The sequence below is a fragment of the Marmota monax genome, unplaced genomic scaffold (assembly GCF_021218885.2).
Source record: "Marmota monax isolate L192 unplaced genomic scaffold, Marmota_monax_Labrador192_F-V1.1 WCK01_AAM20220418_F8-fsc00069, whole genome shotgun sequence".
Classification (NCBI taxonomy): Eukaryota; Metazoa; Chordata; class Mammalia; order Rodentia; family Sciuridae; genus Marmota; species Marmota monax.
Window position 1 is genome coordinate 5533531 of NW_026695243.1, and position 22846 is coordinate 5556376.

Genomic DNA, 22846 nt, shown 5'->3' on the forward strand with positions numbered 1-22846 from the left:
GAGGATCACAACTTCGAGGCAAACCTCCACAACTTAGACTTATCTCAAAATAAAAAGTGAAAAGAGCTAAGGATGTAGCTCAGAGATAGGATACCACTGGGTTCAGTCCCCAGTATCTGCTTCCCCTAAAAAGGAAAAGAAACATTGCAATTACAGTGCAAGGAACTATTCTTAATCATTTAAAGTAAATTGTCAACCTACTATCCCATTCACCCCTGAAGACTATAGTTATTTCCTATGAACAAGGACGGCTATAGTTTGAAATCTGGAATGTCCCCCAAATGCCCGTGTGTTAAGGCTTGTTCTCCAAACCGTGATGACATTGGAAGATGGTGGGCCCAATGGGAAGTTTTTACCTTATTGAAAGGCTGTTCTCAAAGGAAATAGTAAAATCCCCCACCCCTCACTCTCTTTCTATTCCTGGCTATGAACTAAGTGGCTTTGCTGCCATGATGTGCTGCTTCCCCAGACCCCAAAGCAACTGGGCCAATGGGTCATGAACTGAAACTTCTCAACCCATGAACCAAATAAGCCTTTCCTTTTTACAAGTTGATTATTTCAGGTATTTTGATACAGCAGTAAAAAGTTAACACAAGAATCTTCCCTAGGTTACAAGACAGCCAACAGAGCCAGAAAATTAACATCAATACATTATTATCATATAATCCCCACACACCATTCCTTTACCAATTGTCCCAATAGAAGAAGACCTTGTCAAGAAGAACATGTTGCATTTAGCTGTCAGCTCTTTCTTTGATTGGAAGGCTACTCTGCTCTATTCCATCTAATAGTTTTTGAATTATATAGTTCAAGAAGGGAAAAGGAACTTAATTGTCTAAATATTTTTCTGCTTCCCCATTTATCTTTTCCTCAATTTATTTTCAGTTAACAATAAACAATTTTTAAACAATAAAGAGACATTTATTTTTCTTGATGTATCACCCACTCCTGAAAGAGTGTTTACGGAAACTGTATATGCTCAGTAAATGTGTAATGAAATGAATGACAAGGCAAGGAATAGGTTTGAATCCTGGGATCCTATCGCAGGGACTAGAACTCAAAAGATGTCTATAGTCTTAGTTGAAATCAACTAGTGTAGGGCTCACAGATATCAGATACTCTGTAGATGTCTGAATGAAAATTAACAGTTAAATGGGGCACGGTGGCCCTAAGTTACAACAATACAGCCAAGAGAACCAGAAAATTAACATCAATACCTTATCATCACATAATCCTCAAGTAACAAGTGCACACCTGTAATCCCAGCAGCTAGGGAGGCTGGGGAAGGAGGATCGCGAGTTCAAAGCCAGCCTCAACAACAGTGAGGCACTAAGCAACTCAGTGAGACCCTGTCTCTAAATAAAATGCAAAATAGGGCTGGGGATGTGAGTTCAATCCCTGGTACCCCCACGCAAAAAAAAAAAAAAAAAAAAAAGAAAATTAACAGTTAAGGAGTAACAAAAAAGACAACAACAGCATAAGGAACCAAATGTAATTCTGGAGATACGTGCCTTGACTACTCATGACATATAAATACAAGGTCTTGCTACTCAATGTGGCCCATGGAAATAGAGACATCATCATCTGGGATTTTGTTAGATGTGTAGAATCTCCAGCTTGATCAAATCTGAATCAGAATCAGCCAATGATTTGTGTATACTTGAAGTCTGGGAAACTCAGTTGTTCCAGATCAACTCCTTTGACAGACATATTCTGTGAAAGACTTCAGGATGGATTGCTTTAGAGTTGGGGGGACAAGTAAAGAGTACCATACAACTGTTGAGGGTAAAAACCTTCCTGAATTACCACAGGCAAGAATTTAAAGTGATAGAGATTCTATCTGGTTAATGATTGGGTAGCTGGCAAGGGGGTTGTAGTATACCCCTATGTTGTTTAATTGTTTTAACCATGGTTCATAACATAGGTACACACACCATGTACATACACATACACACATATATAACTGGGATAGGGCAGGATGGAGGGAGCCTTACTCAGGCAGTGACCAAAAGATGAAAATCCACAATGGCCTCTTCTGGATTAAAATCATAAATAATCACAGGTAGAATTTACATAAAATGTTGCCAGACCTGGTGGTACATGCCTGATATCCCACCTACCTGGGAGGCTGAGGCAGGAGGATTGTGAGTTCAAAGCCAGCTTCAGCAACTTAGTAAAACCCTGCTTCAAAACAAAATATAAAAAGGGCTAGAGATGTGGCTCAGTGGTTAAGCACCCCTGGGTTCCATCCCCAGTACCAAAATAATAACAATTATATTTATTATTTACATTAAATGTTCATCAATTTATTTTGGAAATTCGGAGACATCTGGAATTCTTTCTTAGCATCTTTCAGAGAAGGAAGACTTGATTTTTGAAGAGAAGCAAAGTTCTCCATTCTCAGAGAAATATCTCCATCTGCTGGTATTTCAGGATATGGCTAATGAAGACTTGAAAAGGCAAGGCAGATTCTACTTGCAGTGACTCACACTGTATTCTGAAAAGTGCTACTTCCATCTCTCCTCTTCATTTCCTTTCTTGCGCTTCTGCCTCTTTTTCTTCCTTTATTTTCATCTGTTTGTCCCCCTCTTATGTTCTTTCTTCTAATATTCTCTTTCTCTACCTTCATATGACTGATGAAGACTGTGTGTGTACTTACAAGCAATTTGCTCTTTATAAGGCAGGACAGGATTTTTTTTTTTTTTTCTTACGTGGAACTGAATCTGCCTTCTGTAGCTTTCCAGTTCTGCTGTCCAGGGTCATGCAGAATACAACCAGCTTCTCTATGCTGACCTCTTCAAAACCTGAATATTCTTATGCTTTTCATTTACCTGCTCCTCTCCTGCCTCAGCAATTCCTTCCATATTTTCAGGTGTTACCCCCAACTAAAATCTGTAGTTTCCTCTTCCGATATCCTGGTCACCTCTTCTGGACATGCTCCAGTATATCTGGATCTTCTTCACTCTGTGGGGCCCCACATGGGTCAATAAATACTCTAGCTCTGACTGGGAAGCACAGAATAGAGATAACCCATCACTTCTCTTCTTCTACTCCATGCTTCTCCATTATGTACATTTATTATGAGCATCTATAATTCTCAGTTAACTTGTTTGGGGCAACAACAAGTAAAAATTCCTAACTTTGCTTCTGCTAAGTCACATCTCCCTTGCAATTTTTTTTAAACAGAAACAAAGATTATGTCTCACTGAAGACTAAGACAATCTTTAGCATTTTTAGCATTAAAGTTTTTTTGAGGGGTTGTTTGGTTTTTTGGCATTAGGGGCACTTAACTAGTGAGCCATATCCCCAGCCATTTTTTTACATTTTATTTAGAGACAGGGTCTGACTGAGTTGACAAAAAAAAAAAAAAAAAAAAAAAAAAGGTCTTTTTGTTCCTTTTTTCTTCATCCTTAAGGGTTAATTGAAATTTTTAGTATTGCATTTTATTTTCACTATTGGTTTAATTCACTGGTTGCCTTGTGGTAAATATGACTTAGTTTACTGGGGCTGCTAAAACAAAACACTATAAAGTGTGTGGCTTAAACATTTGTTTTCACAGTTCTGGAGTCTGGGAAGGCCAAGATCAAGGAAGATTTGGTTCATGGTGAAGGTCTCCTTCCTGCCTTGGAGATGACTGTCTTATTACATCCTCACATGGGAAAAAGAAATCTGGTGTATTTTATTTTTCCCTTTGTGGATTTAACCCAGGGACACTCTACTACTGAGCTACATACCAAGCCCATTTTTACTTTTATTTTGAAACAGAGTCTCACTAATTTGCCCAGCTTGACCTCAAATTTGAAGTCCTCTTTTCTCAATCTCCCAAGATGCTGGGATCAGAGGCATATATCACTATGCCTAATTCTTACTAGGCACAAATACTGTCATAATCCCATTCAAAATGCATATGTTGAAGTCCTACCCTCTAATGTGATGGTATTGATTAGGAGCTGGGGCCTTTGGAAGGTAATTATTTCTAAATGAGGTCATGAGAGTGGAGTGCTTATAATAGCTATTTAGCCTATTTTGGATTTTTTAGTGGAACAAATAATGCTATAGTAAATAACTTTATGTATATGTGATTTAAAAATATTTTTTAATATTTATTTTTTAGTTGTAGTTGGATACAATATCTTTATTTTATTTATTTTTACGTGGTCCTGAGGTTCGAACCCGGGACCTCACACATGCTAGGCAAGTACTCTACCACTGAGCCACAATCCCAGCCCTATATGTGATTTTATACGTGTGTGAATCTGTATGATAAAGTCCTAAAAGTTTAATCACTGAGAATGAAGGTATTTGTATTTGTAATTTTAATAGTTGGGAGGAAAAAAAAAACTTTTTTCTCTACCAACTCAGATCCAGTGACTGAAGGCCTATGAATTAACTGAAAAAGATTCACAAGAAAAAAATGTGTATGGGAATGGGAACACGCAATGAAGAAGGTCTCCAAACAGCTGAAGTTAAGAATTTATACACCATCTTAAATTCCTTTTTTTTTTTTTTTTTGAACCAGGGATTGAACTTGGGGACACTGGACCACTGAGCTACATCCCCAGCCCTATTTTATATTTTATGTAGAGACAGGGTCTCACTGGATTGCTTAGCACCTCGATTTTGCTGAGGCTGGCTTTGTACTCAAGATCCTCCTGTCTCAGCCTCCAGAGCCAGTGTGCCTGCCCAGGCCCATCTTAATTCTTAAGAAGGAGATTTAGGAACATAAACAGAAGGAAACTAATCAGAAAAACAAATGAAAATTATAGAGTCATTTATTTATTTGCAGTACTGGGGATTGAATCCAGGAGCTATCTACCACTGAGCTACATCCCCACATCCCCAGTCCTTTTTTTTTTTTTTTTTTTTAATTTTGAGATAGGGTCTTGCTAAATTGCTCAGACTGGCCTCAAACTTGCTGGCCTGGAACTTGCAATCTTTTTGCCTCAGCCTCCTGAGTAGCTGAAATTACATGTGTATGTTATCATGCCCAGTTCTTTTCTTTTTTTCCTCCAACAAAGCTCTGGTGTACACCCTCAGATGTATTTTTCCAAATTTGTGTATTTCAATAGCGAACATTTATAGAAAATGCCAATTAGAAGGGAAAGAATGAGTATTTTAAAAAATGTATAAGGATTGAGTCTAGGGGCGCTCTACTACTGAGTTAAATCCCCAGCTGTTTTTTTTTTTTTTTTAAGTTGTAGATGGACTCAATATCTCTATTTTATTTATTTTTATGTGGTGCTGAGGATCGAACCCAGTGCTTCCGCATACAAGGCAAGCGCTCTACCACTGAGCTACAACCCCAGCCCCCCAGCCGTTTTTTATTTGTTTATTTTTGAGACAGGGTCTCACGAAGTTGTCCAGACTGGCTTCTAACTTGTGATCCACCTGCCTCAACCTCTGAAGTTGCTGGGAATATAGGAACCTGCTGCCGCACCAGGTTTAAATTTCGATGGAGATTACCATATTATCTTCAAAGAGAGCATCAGTGATATCCCCATCAGTAATTTGGAAGGGTGTCCACTTACAAGTCATTTTAACTTTTGACAGTCTGTAAATTTGAGATAGTACCTAGGCCACATAATTATTATAAGGCCCATATGCTTAAGGATCTCCTATAGTGCCTGGTTTATTGTCAATATTCCATATTATCTATTTACCCAATATGGTGATATATATATGCGTACTAACCATAAAATATTAGGGAATCTGAACAAAACTGACCATCACACTTTATCGAGGCTTTAAATAAACAAACCCAAACTGAGGGATGCAATCAGCTGAAATGATATTTGGGTGTTAAGTAACATTAGAAATCTGGGAGTTTCAACTTTAAGGAAGTCCTGGGATCCAGGCTCTCCACCACCACCACCAACAACCGCAAAGAAATCAGCTGCATTCGCGAGCCTTTGTCTCCCGGGCCACGCAGAGCTCCCGGACAGCTCCTGCACAAGGCCCCTAGGGCTTTCATCTTCATCTTTCCCTAGGGAAAGGAGGGCTTCTTCCCGCGTCGCAGAGCCGGGCGCCCTGGCGGGGCCGCGGCGACCCATCTGGGTCAGCGTTCGCGTTCTCCATCCAGCTTGCACCTGGGTGCCTGGCACCAATCCCGGAGCTTGGTCGTTTCTGACCTTGCGACCCTTTCACGTCTGTGACATTGCTGGGAAAGCTTAGCGCTTCCGATTTTTGTTGAGGGGTGGCCGAGTATAAACTTGGTTCTGGAGATTACAAGGTTGCATGATCTGGGACACGGAATGCACAGTCAAGACCCGGACTCAGAAATCTGGACCCACCTGCCAGGCTCTACAGGGGCCGCCGTTTCCAGACTGGCCGCCAAACCTGAGTGGACGTGGGGCATAGTCCCACCTAATTGTCATCAGATGAAAGGCATTTTTTAAATTCGGCCTTTTAAGCATGGATTTGGCTTAACCTAAACAGCTCCTTGGGACTTCGTTTTATCTTTTCCTCCATCTATGTGCTGGGAACAACTTCCCACCGTGTGCGTGGATTTCGCCAAGCGAATTCACTTCAAAGAAGGAGCACAAAAGAACCGAAGGGCCAGCGCTGCGAGGATGGAAAAAACTGTTTAGGACCAGGCAAGTGCGGGACGTACTACCCTGCAGGCCCGCCTCCCGGGAGCATTCAGCGCTCAAGCAGTGGTGATTCTGATTGGCAGAATTAGGCGGAAAACCCGCTTGTCTAGCCACAGCGGATTTTGATTGGCTGTGGCACACAGTCACTTTTCTATAGTCCAAACCCGGAGTTGCTTAGTGATAAATCCCGCCTTAAAGGCATTTGATAACAGTTTTAAGGCAAACGGTGATTGGCCAGAGCGCTCACGGATTCGGTTGGTAGTAAACAGAGCCGGGCTCTTGGGACTGTGGATTGGTCAATTTTTCAGGGGGCCGAGTAAATTCCTCCGGGTTCCGCGGGAGACTGGCTGCACTCCACCCCGGCTCCGCCCTCCCCTTTGATGATTGGTTGCATCCCGGTCGTAGGGGAGGAGAAATAGAGCGGGGTAGGTGATCTTGCATTGCGTCACTTCCGTTTACTGTCTGCCGCCGCCGCGGTGTTCACAGAGAGTCGCGGCGAACCGGCAGAAGGAGCTGAGAACGAAAGGAGGGGCGGGCGGGGGGCGGGCGGAAGGGAGAGGAAGTCCCATCACGGAGACGCCAGTCTGGACGTTCCCGCCTCCTCCGACACTATCGGGTCGGATCGGAGAAGGGTCACCGCCTCCTCCAGCGGGGAGAAGGGGGGCGGAGCCCGGCTCAGGTGAGGCGACCCTGTCAGCAAGAGTATGATGGCGCGAGCGCGGCACCTGAAGACGCTTGAGCACCCGAGACGCGCCAAGGCGTCAGGGAGCGTGCGGACGCGTATTGGTGTCCCCGGCCTATCCCGCCTGTCTTTCAGAAGGGGGTATTGTTACCCTTCGGATCCGAGGGGCTCGGCGGGTGGGAGGCGGGTTCTTCTGCGCAGGCGTCCCCAGTGTCCCGACGCCAGGCTGTCTGCCTGCCGGGTGGGGCGGGGGCTCGTTCCCCTGCGGATCTCCGGACGCAGACATAGCTTAACGGGATGGAGTGGGAAAGGCCTCCCGACCTGCAGCTTGACGAAGTGAATAGAGAATCTGGTGCCCTGCGGGAGGAAGTCGGGTGGCTCTCTTGCCCCCATCCTGTGTCTTCTTGAGCGAAGAGGTTTCATTTCATCAGAGAAAGGCCATGGGCGATCTGGATTCGGGAGCCGGCGGCTGACTCGAGGGGTGGAGTCAGTATTTTGGAATGCCCAAACTTGTTATTAAACACTAAAGTGTTTAATAACTAAATAGGCATTCATTGGATGTCCACTACTTCAAAGCTTCGTGTAAGAAGCTGTGGGAAATTAGGTGGTTAAGAGACAGCCATCCCTCCTTCTTCCTGTTTGGAAAACAGATTTGTACATAGATACAATATAAAGCAGTGAATGGGGGTGAGTTTTGACTGTTAGGTTTTTTTTCCTTCTGAAATGGTCATTTACTGTTGTCAGTCTGTCTTCTGGCATAGTAGAAAGTACTGTAGAGGCTAATTCCTAAATAGAAGAAAATTTTAAATAATTTGGAGGAAGAATTTTAGGTAAAGACAATAAAAAGTTTGATGACTAAGTAATGTGTTCTGGTTCTGATTAATTTGAATAGAAGAAACTCTTCACTTTCAAGAACTGAAAAAAAAGTTTCCAAAATATGTATATATATTTTTGAGTTGTAGCACATAGAAGATGTTAAATACATTGGTTATTTCTTCAGAGGTTGAAGAGAATACTGATACCGGTCTTGGAGATCAGGAGAGGGTCCTTGTTCCCCGATGTTGAAAATTAAACACCTGAGAACCGCCTACGCAAGTGTAGAAAACAAGTTGTTTTTTTTTTTTGTTTTTTTTTTTTTTTAAAGAAAAGATATAGCAACAGACTTCTCCTAAGAGAAGGGATCCTAGAGCTGGGTGTCCGTGGAAGTGATTGTGACTTGCTCTTTTACAGATCCTAGAATCTCCCTTTTAATCGTTACCTTCTCTCTTCTCCCAGTAGCCTAAGGGTGGGAAGGAACTGGAGCACTGGGGCTATCTCTAGCAACCTGTTGGGCCCAGGAGTGTAATCCCGGAGGTAACTGTTAGCAACCCATTGTCTTTTCAGCCCTCATCTTTTCACTGGATCATTTATTCCTACACTTACTACCTGACCTTGGCACTCTGCCTCAGTTTGCTGAGGAATGTGACATTTCCTGTCCACTCCGGCCAGGCAGGGCTACAAGCAGATTGCTTTTTGGCAAAGAAAGCTTGTGGGAGAGCAGCATAGTAGACTCATTTTATAGAATTATTCTCTTAACCCCTTGTTCCCACCGTTCTCATTTGTCTCTTTATAATACCATCCTTAATCATCATTGGTGATTTATTGTCCTTCATGGGATGTTGTGCCTTAGATAATCTTAAAAGGTGGGCTTGGAGCCTCATTGTTTTTTTTGGAGAATTTGCTTTTCATTTGCTAAAGTCTTCTGATTTCCGTGGTGAAGGTGCTTGGCTGTAAGCTAAAAAGTTGGAGGGGAAAAGTCCAGAAGGGAAGAGGAGAAAGAATTTTAAAGAAAAGCCCCTAAGCCTAAAGAAGGCCTTCCACTATTTGCTTTAACCCTTCTGGAAATCTCAGCAAACTTGGGAACACTGACCTGGCCACCACAGTCAGCTTGGTGACTTGCCAGGTAAGATTAATGGGCTGAAGATCTGTTCTATGTCCTTGAGTTTTGCTGAATAACGGGACCAGGACTTTGAAAATACTGAGATCAATTTGTTTTCTAGAGATTTGCTGTTTTTCTCTTGAAAATTGTGTCAAAACCTAACTTTTGGTTATCTGGGGGTGCTGGCAAGCTGGATTTTGGTTAATTGATGTGTCTAGCAAAATTCTATGAGTGATGGGATTTGGAATAAAAGCATTTTATAGTGGAGTATTTTCCTAAACTTAGGATTAGTGTTCTCAAAAGAGACAGATTGTCACAAAAAGTAGAAGTATTTTTTTAAAATCACTTGAATGGCAAAATGCATGTAAATGTTTTAGTTTTAATGTACTTAGCATTAATTTTATCATTAGAGATTTAAAAATATCTTGTGTTCAGTGAAAGTGACAAAACTTACTGTCCTGCTGACATAGATTCTTGAATCTGCTTCTTATTCCCCCTGGAAAGGGAAAAAGAGAATGCAAGGTATTGATTCATGTTAGCTTTCAACTTTTTAAAAACGTAAGTTAGTTGTAAATACTTAACTCCTCTGTTAGTTTTGAACATATGATTTTTTGTTTTACTGTACTTAACATTTCTCAAATATGGATGTTTTCTAGTAGAGCCAATTTTTGTTTATATAGCAGGTGGGATGAAATATAACACTACATTGTACCTTTTGTCTTAAGTATGGAGTGAGTTCTTATATACTAAAAGACCACTGTTTTTCTTTTTCTTTCTTTTTTGGGGGGGGTTACTGAGGAGTGGTCTACCAGCGAGCTATTTCCCAAACCCTTTTTATTTATTTATTTATTATTTTGAGACAGGTCCCACTAAATTGCCCAAACTGGCCTTGAACTTGTGAACCTCCTGTCTCAGCCTCTTGAGGCAGTAGCTGGCATTACAGGTATATGCCGTTGTGTGTCCTCGTCGTCGTCTCCCCCCCCCCCCCCCATTAGGATGAATTACTCCATCTTTTTTTCCTGCACATAATATTGTTAACATGATGTAATTGATTTTTCAGTACTCTTAATTTGTCAGTTTTAGTTTAAAATTCCCTCAGTCATCTTCCTGTAAAAATATAAGGCTTTTACCTTTGTAGTCCTGTTTTTGTCTCTACTATGAAGAGAATATGAGGAAGGAGGACAAGAAAAAAGAAAAACCATGGGGGTTCAGATGTGACAGGAATCCAGAAATGCTATAAAAATCTAAACACATGTAGTCACATACATTGTATCTAATTAATTAATTTTTTGGGGGGGTACCAGGGATTGAACTCAAGGACACTCCGCCACTGAGCTACATCTCCAGTCCTATTTTGTATTTTATTTAGAGACAAGATCTCACTTGAGTTGCTAGTGCCTTGCTTTTGCCAAGGCTGGCTTTGAACTCACTATCCTCCTGCTCCAGCCTCCCAAGCCACTGGGATTACCCATTGTGCCCAGCTGTTGTATTTTATTTTGAATAGATGGTCCACTGTCATTTACTAAACACTATTGATTAAAAAAATTTTTTTTAGTTGTAGATGAACACAATACCTTTATTTTATTTATTTTTACGTGGTGCTGAGGATCAAACCCAATACCTCACGTGTGCCAGGCAAGCTCTCTACCACTGAGCCACAAATCCAGCCCAACACTATTGATTTGATAAATGATTCAGAAGTGAAGGGATATGCTGCTTTTGAAAATAAACTTGGTAAAAAAAAAAGTATTAAATCCATTTTTTAAATCTTTTCTACTAGTAAGGCACAAGTGATAATTGTCTCCAATACGCTGGCATGGTTTTCTTCTTAATAAAAATTTAGCTGTTTGTTTTTAAATTAAGAAATAAGTTTCTTGATCTGTCAGGGGTGAAAAACATTGAACACTATTTTGTTTAATTGCTGAAACGGTTTCAAAAGGGGTAACTGGAAGGGTGGCAGGAAACATTTTTTTTTAATATTTATTTTTTAGTTGTGGTTGGACACAATACCTTTATTTTATTTATTTATTTTTTATGTGGAGCTGAGGATCGAACCCAGGGCCTCGCATGTGCCAGGCGAGCGCTTTACCACTGAGCCACAATTCCAGCCCAGGAAACATTTTCTAAGTAAGAGGGAGAATACATTTAGGTTTTTTTATTTGTATTTAATTTTTATTTTTTTTATAACTTAATTAATTAATTAATTTATTTATATGTGCTGCTGAGGATCGAAACCAGGGCCTTGCATGTGTGAGGCAAGCACTCTACCGCTGAGCCATAACCCCAGCCCCACATTTAGATTTTTTTAAACGGAGATTAAAATGTAGTCTTATATTTAATATGCAGCTAAAAGGAGCCATTAATGATGGGTTTCTGTAGACTTTTGGGGGGGGTTGTTCATTTTGTTTTGTTTTTTGTTTTTCTCTTCTTTCTGTCAGGGATTGAACCTAGGGGTGCTTAACCACTGAGCGAAATCTCCAATCTGTTTATTTTTACTATTCAGATAGGGTCTTACTAAGTTGCTGAGGGCTAACACTGAACTTGTGATCCTCCTACTTCAGGCCTCCCTCCCCAGTTTCATGTGCCAATGTGCCTGACTGTTTGGAAGTTTAAATGTAGTGTTTTCACAATGTCCTGTAGCTGACTGCCTTGGGTATGCTGGTCTTTCAGTCAGCACTCTATTGGTAGACCAAAATTTTCCTCTTTTAACAGGTAACCTTGCTGCCAGAAAGGTATTCTATTACCCTCTCCTTCTCCCCAAAGATCTGATTGCTGATTTTTGTTGGCACCAGCCTGGTAAAATGTAAGGTTGGAGAGGAACCAAGGCAAGGGGCAGTGGGGCAGAGTTCATCCTGCATCCTCCTTACCTTCCAAACTGAGATCTGTTTGCAGTGATGAAGGCTTAGCAGTGTGGTCTGTGGTGGTAGCCTGTGGCATTAGCAATAAGAGAGAATTTGAGTAAAAGAAGGGAAAGTCAGAAAATTCCCCTGCACCTCTTCCAGAATCCTTGCTCTAATTTTCACTCTCTTGTTTGTCATTTTACACACCTCTCTTTCATTCTCACATTCAGTCCTTGATTCTGACTCTGCTTTCAAGCTCTGTTCCTTTACTCCAGTTCCCTAATCCTCATGGCTGCATACTGTCTCTTCTCTGAGTGTTCTTTCATCAGCCACCTGACCCATATTTTGTTAGGGTTATTCCCATTACAGCAGAGTGAGAATTTGTAGTCAAACCTGGGTTCTTATCTCTTCTTCATTTATTGTAATAATGTTGGTCCTAGGTATAGGTAAACGGTCATCCCTAAGAGATAATATGTGTGAAGTACTCTAGAACCTGACTCTTGGTAGGTATTCAGCCCTCCCATTCTCTTTTTTAATCATCCAGCTAATAGAAACACAAAGTGCTAGTACAGTATTACCAACATGGCACAGGGACTTTTGACAGTGAAACTTGTAACAGGTTGAAGGGATACTTGTGAGTGACCCACATAACACAAGGGAATTATACGTGGTGAATTCATCCTGTATTTTTGAAGAATCAGGTTTCATATACATGAATTTTTCCGTATATGTGAAACTTACATCAGTCGTTTTCAAACTTTTTGGCCTTAGAATTCCTTTATACATAAAAATCAAATTGAGAAAAATTTTTTCCTTTTTCCATATTTTTTTAAAAAATATTTATTTATTTATTTTAGTTTTTTTTCGGCAGACACAACATCTTTGTTTGTACGTGGTACTGAGGATCGAACCTGGGCCGCACGCATGCCAGGCCGGCGTGCTACCGCTTGAGCCACATCCCCAGCCCCATTTTTCCATATTTTTAATTACCATTATTGCATCAATACAGCATATGAAGATATATATATATATATATATATATATATATATATATATAAAAACGTGGGTACTGAATGAGAGTTAAGTACTTTAAGTATATATATATATATATATATATATATATATAACTTCATTTTCAACTTTTCAGCAATTCAAATACATAATATATTATCATCTTGAGAATACAAGGAACACAACATGGAGGAAGATTGAGAAAATAGGTTCCCAATAGTTAGTCACTACAGACTTTCTTTTTAGTGTTTTCTATTGGAATTTTTAAATGTCCTGCCATGGCTCTGTAAGAATAGAGCTGCCTAGAAAGGAAGGCAATGAAAAATAGGGACCCAAAGTTAGAAAGAGGTTAAGAGTAAAATCTAGGAGAAACAATATACTTTGAAAATAAACATAAGGATCCCTCTTTATCCAGAATCTACATATCCAAATAGGTGCTAAGGGAAGAAATTACATCCTCCCATTTAATTCTCAAAATTGCCTATTTACAAGCAAAATAGGTAGTGGCGATTTATCTGAGGAGGTGAGCTGTCTTCACAGCATTATAAAAGGAATGGCAGGGCAGAGGGAAAGGAAAGTGATGGGAGAGCAACTTGCTTTTAAGATACCATAGCTGGTGGGTATCAAAGTCTAAGACAAAACCTGTTATGAGTAAAGCTTTGACTCTCCCAACTTCCTTCAAAAATGACAATATATGTAATAGCAGCTTTCTATTGAAGAGTGAGATGGATTGAAAAAGAAATATTTATGGAAAGGAGTCAGATATCCAGGCAGTAAGGCAGCGTGGGTACTGAATGAGAGTTAAGTACTTTCAGCCTCTCTGTTCTACAGATCAGGTTAAAAAACACAAATAAAGCAAATAAAGGGGTGAATATAAATTAATGCTGTGTTTCAAATGCAGCAATGAGATGGAGCTACAAGAAATTAAACACTTCTGTAGAATATAACTTGGAAAGCACAACCCCTTCAACTTCTTCCTTCATCCCAGAAACATCGAAAGATGTCAAAGAACCACTATTCATTAAACACAACAGTAGTGTTGCTACCAATACAATCCTCTTATCATAGGAAAAGACATGTAAACACAAGAGGGTGGTGGGGCTGCACCTAGCATTGGGTGTTCATTGAAAAGGACAAGCCTGAAGGAGGCTATACAGAAGAGACCCAGGACACCCAATTTTCTCCAAACCTACCCTTATCAAAATTCTGAATTTGTAAATACTGAGGTTAGCCTGTTCATTTTTAGAATCTGGGGTTAATGGAAAAGAAAGTTTCAAGGCTTTGTCTCCCCTGAACTTGTTCAATGGGGTTCACAAAGAGGCACACAAGGATCATGAGATGATTCTGAAATAAATTCAACAATTTAAAAGATGGAACCAGATGCTGTGGCCCACACCTGTTCTCCCAGCAGCTAGGGAGGCTGAGACAGGAGGATCTCGAGTTCAAAGCCAGCCTCAGCAAAAGCAAGGCACTAAGCAACTCAGTGAGACCCTGTCTCTACATAAAATACAAAATAGGGCTGGGGATGTAGGTCAATGGTCTAGTGGCCCTGAGTTCGATCTCCGGTGCCCCCCCCTTTTCTAAAAAAAGATAGGAAAAAAAAAAAAAGAACAGATTAGAGGTCATTTTTCTTCTTTTGAGGAGAAATGACCTAGCTCCTGCAGTCCCTGGTCTTAGAAGCACCTCCTTTCTTAGTTGGAAAGTTCCCAATACTCAACTTGATAGTCTCTCCTTCCCTGAAGCCTATATCCAACTTGAGACGATTATCCATTTCCTGAGATTCTTTGGAAATCTCAGATTCCTGCTTTACCCACTTGAAGTGATCTTGCAAGGAGACATTAAAGTCAAAGGCATTTCCCCAATCTGTGAATCCAGTGCCACTTTGCCCAATAACATCCTGGATCCAAATTTCAGAGTAGTAGCTAGAATCTCTCACTGTCTCCACAGCAATACCAGGATAGTGTTCTACTAGTACTTGAGTAAAGGGCTCTCCTGAAACTTTGTCTTTGAGTTTGATAATAGGCAGTCTTCCCTTTCCGAAGTAATTTGGAGAGGACCAGTCCAGTCAGGTTGGTCTAATTTCCAATCAGATGCCCTGTAACCATGGTTGTAGGCTCAGGCAGAATCTGATAGACGCTGACATCTGGCTTCACACACAGCACAGATTCATACTCCAACTTAGTTGCAATCTTGGCTCCGCTCTGAGAAAAAAACTTAAGTATTCATTGAAAGTAACTCATTATATGTGAATATAAATAACATTTTAATGAAAAAAAACTAGTAAAGCAAATTGCATTTTTTATTTTTTGGTACTAGGGATTGAACTCGAGGGCACTCAATCACTGAGCAACATTCCCAGCCCTATTTTCTATTTTATTTAGAGACAGAGTCTCACTAAGTTGCTTAGGGCCTCGCCATTACTGAGGCTGGCTTTGAACTCATAATCCTCCTGAGCCGCTGGGATTATAGGCGTGTGCCACTGTGCCCAGCTAAAATTTATTTATTATTTTTTAAATTTTTTTAATATTTATTTTTTAGTTGTAGTTGGACACAATATCTTTGTTTTATTTATTTCTTTTTATATAATTATTTATTTTTATATAATTAATGGGTGCTGAGGATTGAACCCAGGGCATTGCACACACTAGGCAAGCACTCTACTGCTGAGCCACAACCCCCAGCCCTAAAATTTATGCCCTAAAATTTATTTTTATAATTTATAGATTTATGGAAATATTGTGAAGATAGTACAGAGAGTTCCCCCTATACCCATACCCAGTTTCCCTATTTTTAACATCTTCCATTACTGTGGTACATTTGTTATAAATAATAAAACCCTTATTGATACATTGTTGTTAACTGGAGTCCATTCTTTATTAAAATTTCCTTAATTTTTACCCACTATCTTTTTTTCTGTTCTAGTGCCTCATCAAGGATTGTTACTTTGTCATCTTGTTTCTTTAAGCTTCCCTTGGGGTGACAATTTCTCTTACTTTCTTTTTTTTATTTTATGTGTGTGTGGTCTAGGGAATTGAACCCAGGTATGCTCTACCACTGAGCTACATTCCCAGCCCCTCTTCTTTTTTTTTTTTTTTAAGTTTTATTTTGTTTATTTATTTTTATGTGGTGCTGAGGATCGAACCCAGTGCCTCAGGTATGCGAGACAAGTGCTCTGCCACTGAGCTACAACCCCAGCCCCACTCCTTTCTTTTTTTGAGGCTGGCCTTGAACTTGTAATCTTTCTGCCTCAGCCTCCCAAGTTGCTGGGATTATAGGCCTGACAGTTTCCTCATTTTTTATTAGTTTGATAAAATACTGGACAAATATTTGATGGACCGTTCCTCAGTTAGGGTTTGTCTGATGTTTTTCTTATGAATAGACTAGGGTTATGGGGAGTGGGGAATACAGAGGTAAAATGTCACTGTCATCATATCAACATGTGATATATACTATCAACATACCTTACTTATCACCCTTATTCACCTGGCTAAGATAATATTAGATTTCTCCACGCTGAAGTTCCTTTTTCCTTCTCTTTCCATGCTGTACTCAGGAAGCAAGCCAAAGCATCTTTATAAAATGTTTGGAATTCTTCTGCATGGGAAATTTGTCTCCTTTTCATGTACTTATATATTTAATCAATATTTATATCAGTATGGACCCATGGATATTTATTTTATTATCTGGATTATAATTCAGTACTGTTTCATTTATTTATTTTTGGCCATGGTGGGATCTTTCTCCTATTGGCTTCTCCCTTTCACATATTGCCATTCTTTTATTTGTTTGCTTTTAAGCACTTTCTTAATTTCTGGCGCTACATACAAGATGCTGTAGGTTTATTTTGTATATTTCCTGCCCATTTCTACCATCAACCATTTCTCCAAGAAGCCCAGACTTTTTATTGTAGGATAGTATTTGAAACCAAGGACTGGACACTAGGAATGCTCAGAGAAATGTTATTATTATTATTTTTTTTTACAAATCATTTTAATGTCTAGCTTAATAGAAGACTTCTAGGTTCTCATATCTGCTCCTACAATTACTTTATAATAATATAATCTTTTGATTGAAGTATACCAGGAAAATCCAGATCACAAACATAGGCACTTGAAAAAGGGAGGAGTATTATAATTACTTTCTCAGATAAGTTTGGATGTCCTTTTGAATAAACTCCACAAGAAATATTTTCTTTTTTTTTTTTTTTTTTTGAGGGAGGCAGTACCAGGAATTGGACTCAGGAATACTTAACCACTGAGCTACATCCCCAGCCCTTTTTTATTTTTTATTTTGAGACAGGGTCTCATCAAGTTATGCAGGGCCTCACCAAGTTGCTGAAGCTGGCTTTGAAATCATGATCTTCCTGCCTCACCCTCCCCAGCCTCTAGGATTACATATGGGCACCACCAAGCCTGGCTCCACAAATGGTATTTTCTTAAGTGCTTAGTTGCAACATGGTATCTAAAACCATATCTATGAATTTTCATATTGATATTTATTTATTTATTTATTTATTTACTTACTTACTTACTTACTTACTTCTTTTTGAGTACTGGGAATTGAACCAAGGGGCACTTTACTGTGAGCTACATCCCCTGAGCTACACCCACAACCCGTTTTCCCTTTTTATTTTGAGACGAGATCTCACTAAATTGCTTAGAGCCTTGCTAAATTGCTGAGGCTGGCCTTGAATTTAGGATCCTCCTGCCTCACTGGGATTATAGGCATGTACCAGACTATGTATCACTACACCTGGCTCATATTGTTATATTAAAATACATTAATGTTTTACACTTCTAATGAACTTTTTAAAATACATACTTGTATTAATATTGTTACACTTCTATTATGTCACTGAATTACTTAGATCTTGCAAATATTGGCACATCTATCATACAGTATTAAAAAGACCTATCACCAGTGATCTCACAAGTATTTGAGCATTGGAAAGCTATCAAACACATGTAAATTTTATAAAATTCTGATTTTCACTTGAAAGCTCAAATTTTATCATTGGCAATAAAGACAAGTTGTTTTCCTTTAAGTGGTAAATTTACTTAATTCACTTTCAAGAAAAGTACCTACCAAATATTAGTGTCTGAATAACCATAGGTTATCCTTGCTTCTTTCAGATAAGAATGTCATTCCATGAGGAAAGCAATTAGTTCAGCTCATAACTCAAAAATTGCACAAGTGCTTTTCCTTGAGGCAGTGTTGTATTTCAGAATGAGCACAACTACTTTGGGTATACATCACATATTATTTAAGAAGATGTACTTGAGAATTGAGACTTAATAATAATAGTGTAGAGAGGATGAGACTAGATTGCCAATGGAGTCATTGTTGTAGTACTGGCAGTGTTCAGCACAGACATTAGAGACAGCATTCCAGCCAGGTTATTCTGATACCTTAGCTCAAGCTAGGGTATCTGGCCTTCTCATCAGTTCTATGATCAGACCAGTAGACTTTCATTCTCCTTTCCCCCACAACAACCCAGTACTGAGGATTGAATCCAGGGGTGCTTTACCCCTGAGCTGTTTGATACAGAGTCTTGCAAAATAATTGCAAAATAACTGAGGCTGGTCTCCAATGTGTTATCCTCCTGTCTCAGCTTCCTGAATTATTGGGATCACAGGCATGTATCATTACACCTGAGACAGTAAATACCTTTATGTTTAATTAAATAAGATCACTTCTGTTGCTGCAGTCAAGAACCCTGCTAATTCTGTGATTATTAAAATTTGTGGCAAGCCTGGAGCATCTTTTAGTGCCAGAGATAAGAAAGTGGCCAGTTGAAGTGGCACATGCCTGTAATCCCGGTGACCTGGGAGGCTGAGGCAGGAGGATCACAAGTTCTAGATCAACCTCAGCAACTTAGTGAGACCCAAGTAACTTAGTGAGACCTTGTCTCAAAATAAAAAATAAAAAAGGGCCAGGGATGTAGCTCAGTGGTAAAGCACCCTTGGGTTCAATCCCTGGTACCAAAAAAAAAAAAAAAAAAGAATATATTTTGTGAAATGAAAATAGTGTATCATCACAATATAAATGTAGGAATAGATATATCCCAGGAGTCTTCTATTAAACTAGACATTAAGAAGAGTTGTTTAAAAACATCAAAAACAGGGCCTCTCTGAATATTGCTAGTGCCCAGAGCTTGGTTTCAAATACCATTTGAAAAGTGATGGTAGTCTTTAGTTCACAATTAGGTGCCTCATAGTTAACCTTTCTGATGACTTGTGGTAATTAAAATTAGTAATCATTAACATTACTGAATGCTCATTACTGAATGAACATTCACTATCTAGTGACTTTCTAGCCTTACCTACTTTCCAGCCAAACTAGACACGTTGCTTCCCCCTCACCAAATATCCTTCCAATCTTTATCTGTGTCTAGAATGTACTTTACATCTCATTTTTTCTAAATCCAAATGAAGACCTAGCTCTATTTTCAGTGTCACTGTAAAACTGGAGATAACCTTTGCCTTTGCCAAACCACAGATTACATTTCACCTGTTACACTTAATGCTTTCTACTTCATAATAGGGTTATTTGTGTATGTGTTATTTCTGCTAATCACCTGTGCTTCTTATTACTGTGTGGTACAAATCTGTGATCCACAGGACTTAACCTTGAACATAAGTACTTAAAAACATTAGATGGATGAATTTTTATATACTAAATACATGAGTAACTTTATGGACTGTTAAGATCTGGAGGGCTGCATAACCCCTCCATGATGTGGTGCCAAGCTGTGGAACCTCTTTTCTCCTTAGTAAGTAAGCTCTTTTTTTTTTTTTTTTTTTTTTGCTACTTCCAGTTATCTCAGGTAAGCAGCTACCCCTTGCCCTCACTATAGAGTTGCTATTATTGCTCACCATAAACCAGGCAATGAGAAAAACTTGAATTTTGTTTATTTAAAACAAAAGACGGTAAAGACTTGAGGGATTTCCTGTGAGAAAATCTTCCATACATGGCTTTAGTTTTTACTTTGGATATTTTGAGACTTTTTCTTCCTGGTTTTTGAATGATTTTAGAATTAGTTTAGATTAATGTTATATTTCATCTATATTTATCCAAAATTTACCAACCTTTGTATCAGTCATTAGAGGGGAGAGAAAACAGTCCTCAATAAACTGTTTTAATGAGAAAAGCATTTTGAATCTGCACTAGAAATGTAAGTAGAGCACTGATACCTTTTCTCACTCAAACTGAGTTATGAAGTTTTAGATCAGTTTATCCACTGGGATTTTGAACTAGAAAACAAGGTGGCAATGTGATGCTAAAGGCTTCCATTCCAGCCCTAGCCTGCCTTTGTCTCTTGTGCTCACTGGTAAGTTACTGAGGGATTCCTGTTTTATAGACTTAGTCTGTCCAGTTTCTTGAGCCATTCTTGACAGAAAACTGGAGAGACAATGACATTAATCATGCTATTAGATCTGGTATCTGGGAATAAACCTCGACACGTTTGTGTACCCCTAGTCCCAGCCTTCCTCTACTTCCACTTTGTTGGTAAAATCAGAGCAGTGGATCTATGTTATAAGACTCCTCTGAGTCTGATGTGGAGCCCTGTCAAAAATCCTAGCCTAGGGCTGGGGTTGTAGCTCAGTGGTAGAGTACTTGCCTTGCATGCATGAGGCACTGACTGGGTTTGATCCTCAGCACCACATAAAAATAAAATAAAGATATTGAGTCCACCTAAAACTGTCTAAATAAATAAATAAATATTAAAACAAAACCCTAGCCTAGGGTGGCTCATACTTGAAATCCTAGCAACTTGGGAGGCTGAGACCCCAATTTTAAAGCCAGTCTCAGCAACTTATTCTTTAAGCAACTTAGCAAGATGCTGTCTCAGAATAAAAAGGCTGGAGATGTGACTCAGTGGTTAAGTGCCCTTTGGGGTTCAATCTCCAGTACCATAAAAACAAACAACAACAAAACCCCCAACTAGACTAGAATGGGTAGGAAGCAGTTGTCCCTAAAGACGGAGTAGACCAAAAGATGTGTGTGTCCTTTGAAGATAGTATCTGAATATTGATTTGTGGGGAAATGGTTAACAAGTTTCACATTATTCAAGTTACTTATTGCAATGTAACAAATCACCTCAAAACTTCATGGCTTAAAACAACAAAAATCATTTATTATTTCTAAGAATGCTGGGGGTTGACTGAACTCAGTGAGATGATTCTTGGAACCTGTCATGTGGGACTTTGCTTAGATTGTGCTCTCTGACATTTATTTTCATCTATATCTCCTCTATAAAATGTAAAAAGAATTCTCTTATTTATTATTATTATTTTATTTAAAAATTTTTTTGGTACAAGCGATAGAACCCAAGGGCACTTAACCACTGAGCCACATTCCCAGCCCTTTTTATTTTTTAATTTTGAGACAGGGTCTCATTAGGTTACTTACCACCTTCCTGTGTTGCCGAGGCTGGCTCCAAATCTGCAATCCTCCTGCCTCAGCCTCCTGAGCAACTGGAATTATAGGCGTGCGTGTACCACCACGCCCAGCAGAAAAGTTCTCTTTAGTTATTTTTCTGGTACAGTTGTATCTAGATTGGAGACACTGAATGATAAGAATTTCTTAAAATGTTAAGTGCTTCCTGTAGGTAGCAACTTTGCAGGTCCTGATGTGTGAGTATGAATATATTTTTCTTTATAAACTAAGTATATTATAGAAAAGCATGTGGTATGTCAATGTATAAAACAAATAGTTTTAAATATGCTGTTAACCGGCTTTTCTACTAAGACATAAATGAATATATGGATAGATAGATAGATAGATAGATAGTTAGTTAAATCTGGATAAGGACCCAGGTCCTTCCTAAGTTGCCCAGGCTGACCTCAGAACTTGTGGTCCTCCTGCTTTAGCCTTCCTAATACAGAGTAGTAAGTTTTATATGTCCCAAACTAGTAGGATTTTTAAAATAGCCCTTCTAGATCCCAAAAGGTTATAGACTATTTATTTAGATTTTTCTGGGCAATATAATTTAAACCTATATTTGACTATGTGGCAGAGACCCAACAAACCTGGTGCTGTAGTTTGGATATGGTTTAAGTGTGTTCTGCAAAGATTCAGTGTTGGAAACTTGGTCCCCAGTGTGATAATAAGAGGTGGTGGGACCTTTAAGAGGTGGAGCACAGTAGGAGATCATTTCTGGCCCCTCCCTGCTTTCTGACTTTCTGTCTCCCAGTATGAGCTCTTCCTTCTGCAAGCTCCTGCCATTGTTGTGCCATCCAGCATGAGGTGATATAGCTAGGAGGGCTCTTTTTTTTTTTTTTAATTTTTTATTGTTGCCTGTTCAAAACATTACATAGTTCTTGATATATCATATTTCACACTTTGATTCAAGTGGGTTATGAGCTCCCATTTTTACCCCATATACAGATTGCAGAATCACATCAGTTACACATCCATTGATTTACATATTGCCATACTAGTGTCTGTTGTGTTCTGCTGCCTTTCCTATCCTCTACTATCCCCCCTCCCCTCCCCTCCCCTCCTCTCTCTCTGCCCCCTCTACTGACATTCATTTGTCCCCCTTGTATTATTTTTCCCTTTCCCCTCACTTCCTCTTGTATGTACTTTTGTATAACTCTGAGGGTCTCCTTCCATTTCCATGCAATTTCCCTTCCTAGGAGGGCTCTTATCAGAACCAGCACCACACTGTTTGAACTTTCAGCCTTGAAAAATGTGAGCTAAATAAACTTACTTTCTTTTTTTTTTAATATTTATTTTTTAGTTGGACACAATATCTTTATTTATTTATTTATTTTTATGTGGTGCTGAGGATCCAACCCAG

At 39.4% G+C, this 22846-nt stretch overlaps 1 protein-coding gene and 1 pseudogene across 2 annotated transcripts in view; one reads left to right on the forward strand and one right to left on the reverse strand.

Annotated features, from left to right (window-relative positions):
• Positions 1–7142: 7142 nt before the first annotated feature.
• Positions 7143–22846, forward strand: part of Zbtb5 (zinc finger and BTB domain containing 5) — a 32678-nt gene continuing 16974 nt past the window's right edge. The window contains exon 1 of one of the 2 annotated variants that reach the window (XM_046457165.1): positions 7143–7269. The gene's annotated coding sequence lies outside the window, so the exon portion shown is untranslated. Of the gene's footprint in view, positions 7270–8410; positions 9215–22846 lie in introns of those variants that run through there. The other variant, XM_046457166.2, reaches the window with a different exon arrangement.
• Positions 14645–20429, reverse strand: LOC124101285 (adaptin ear-binding coat-associated protein 1-like; annotated as a pseudogene).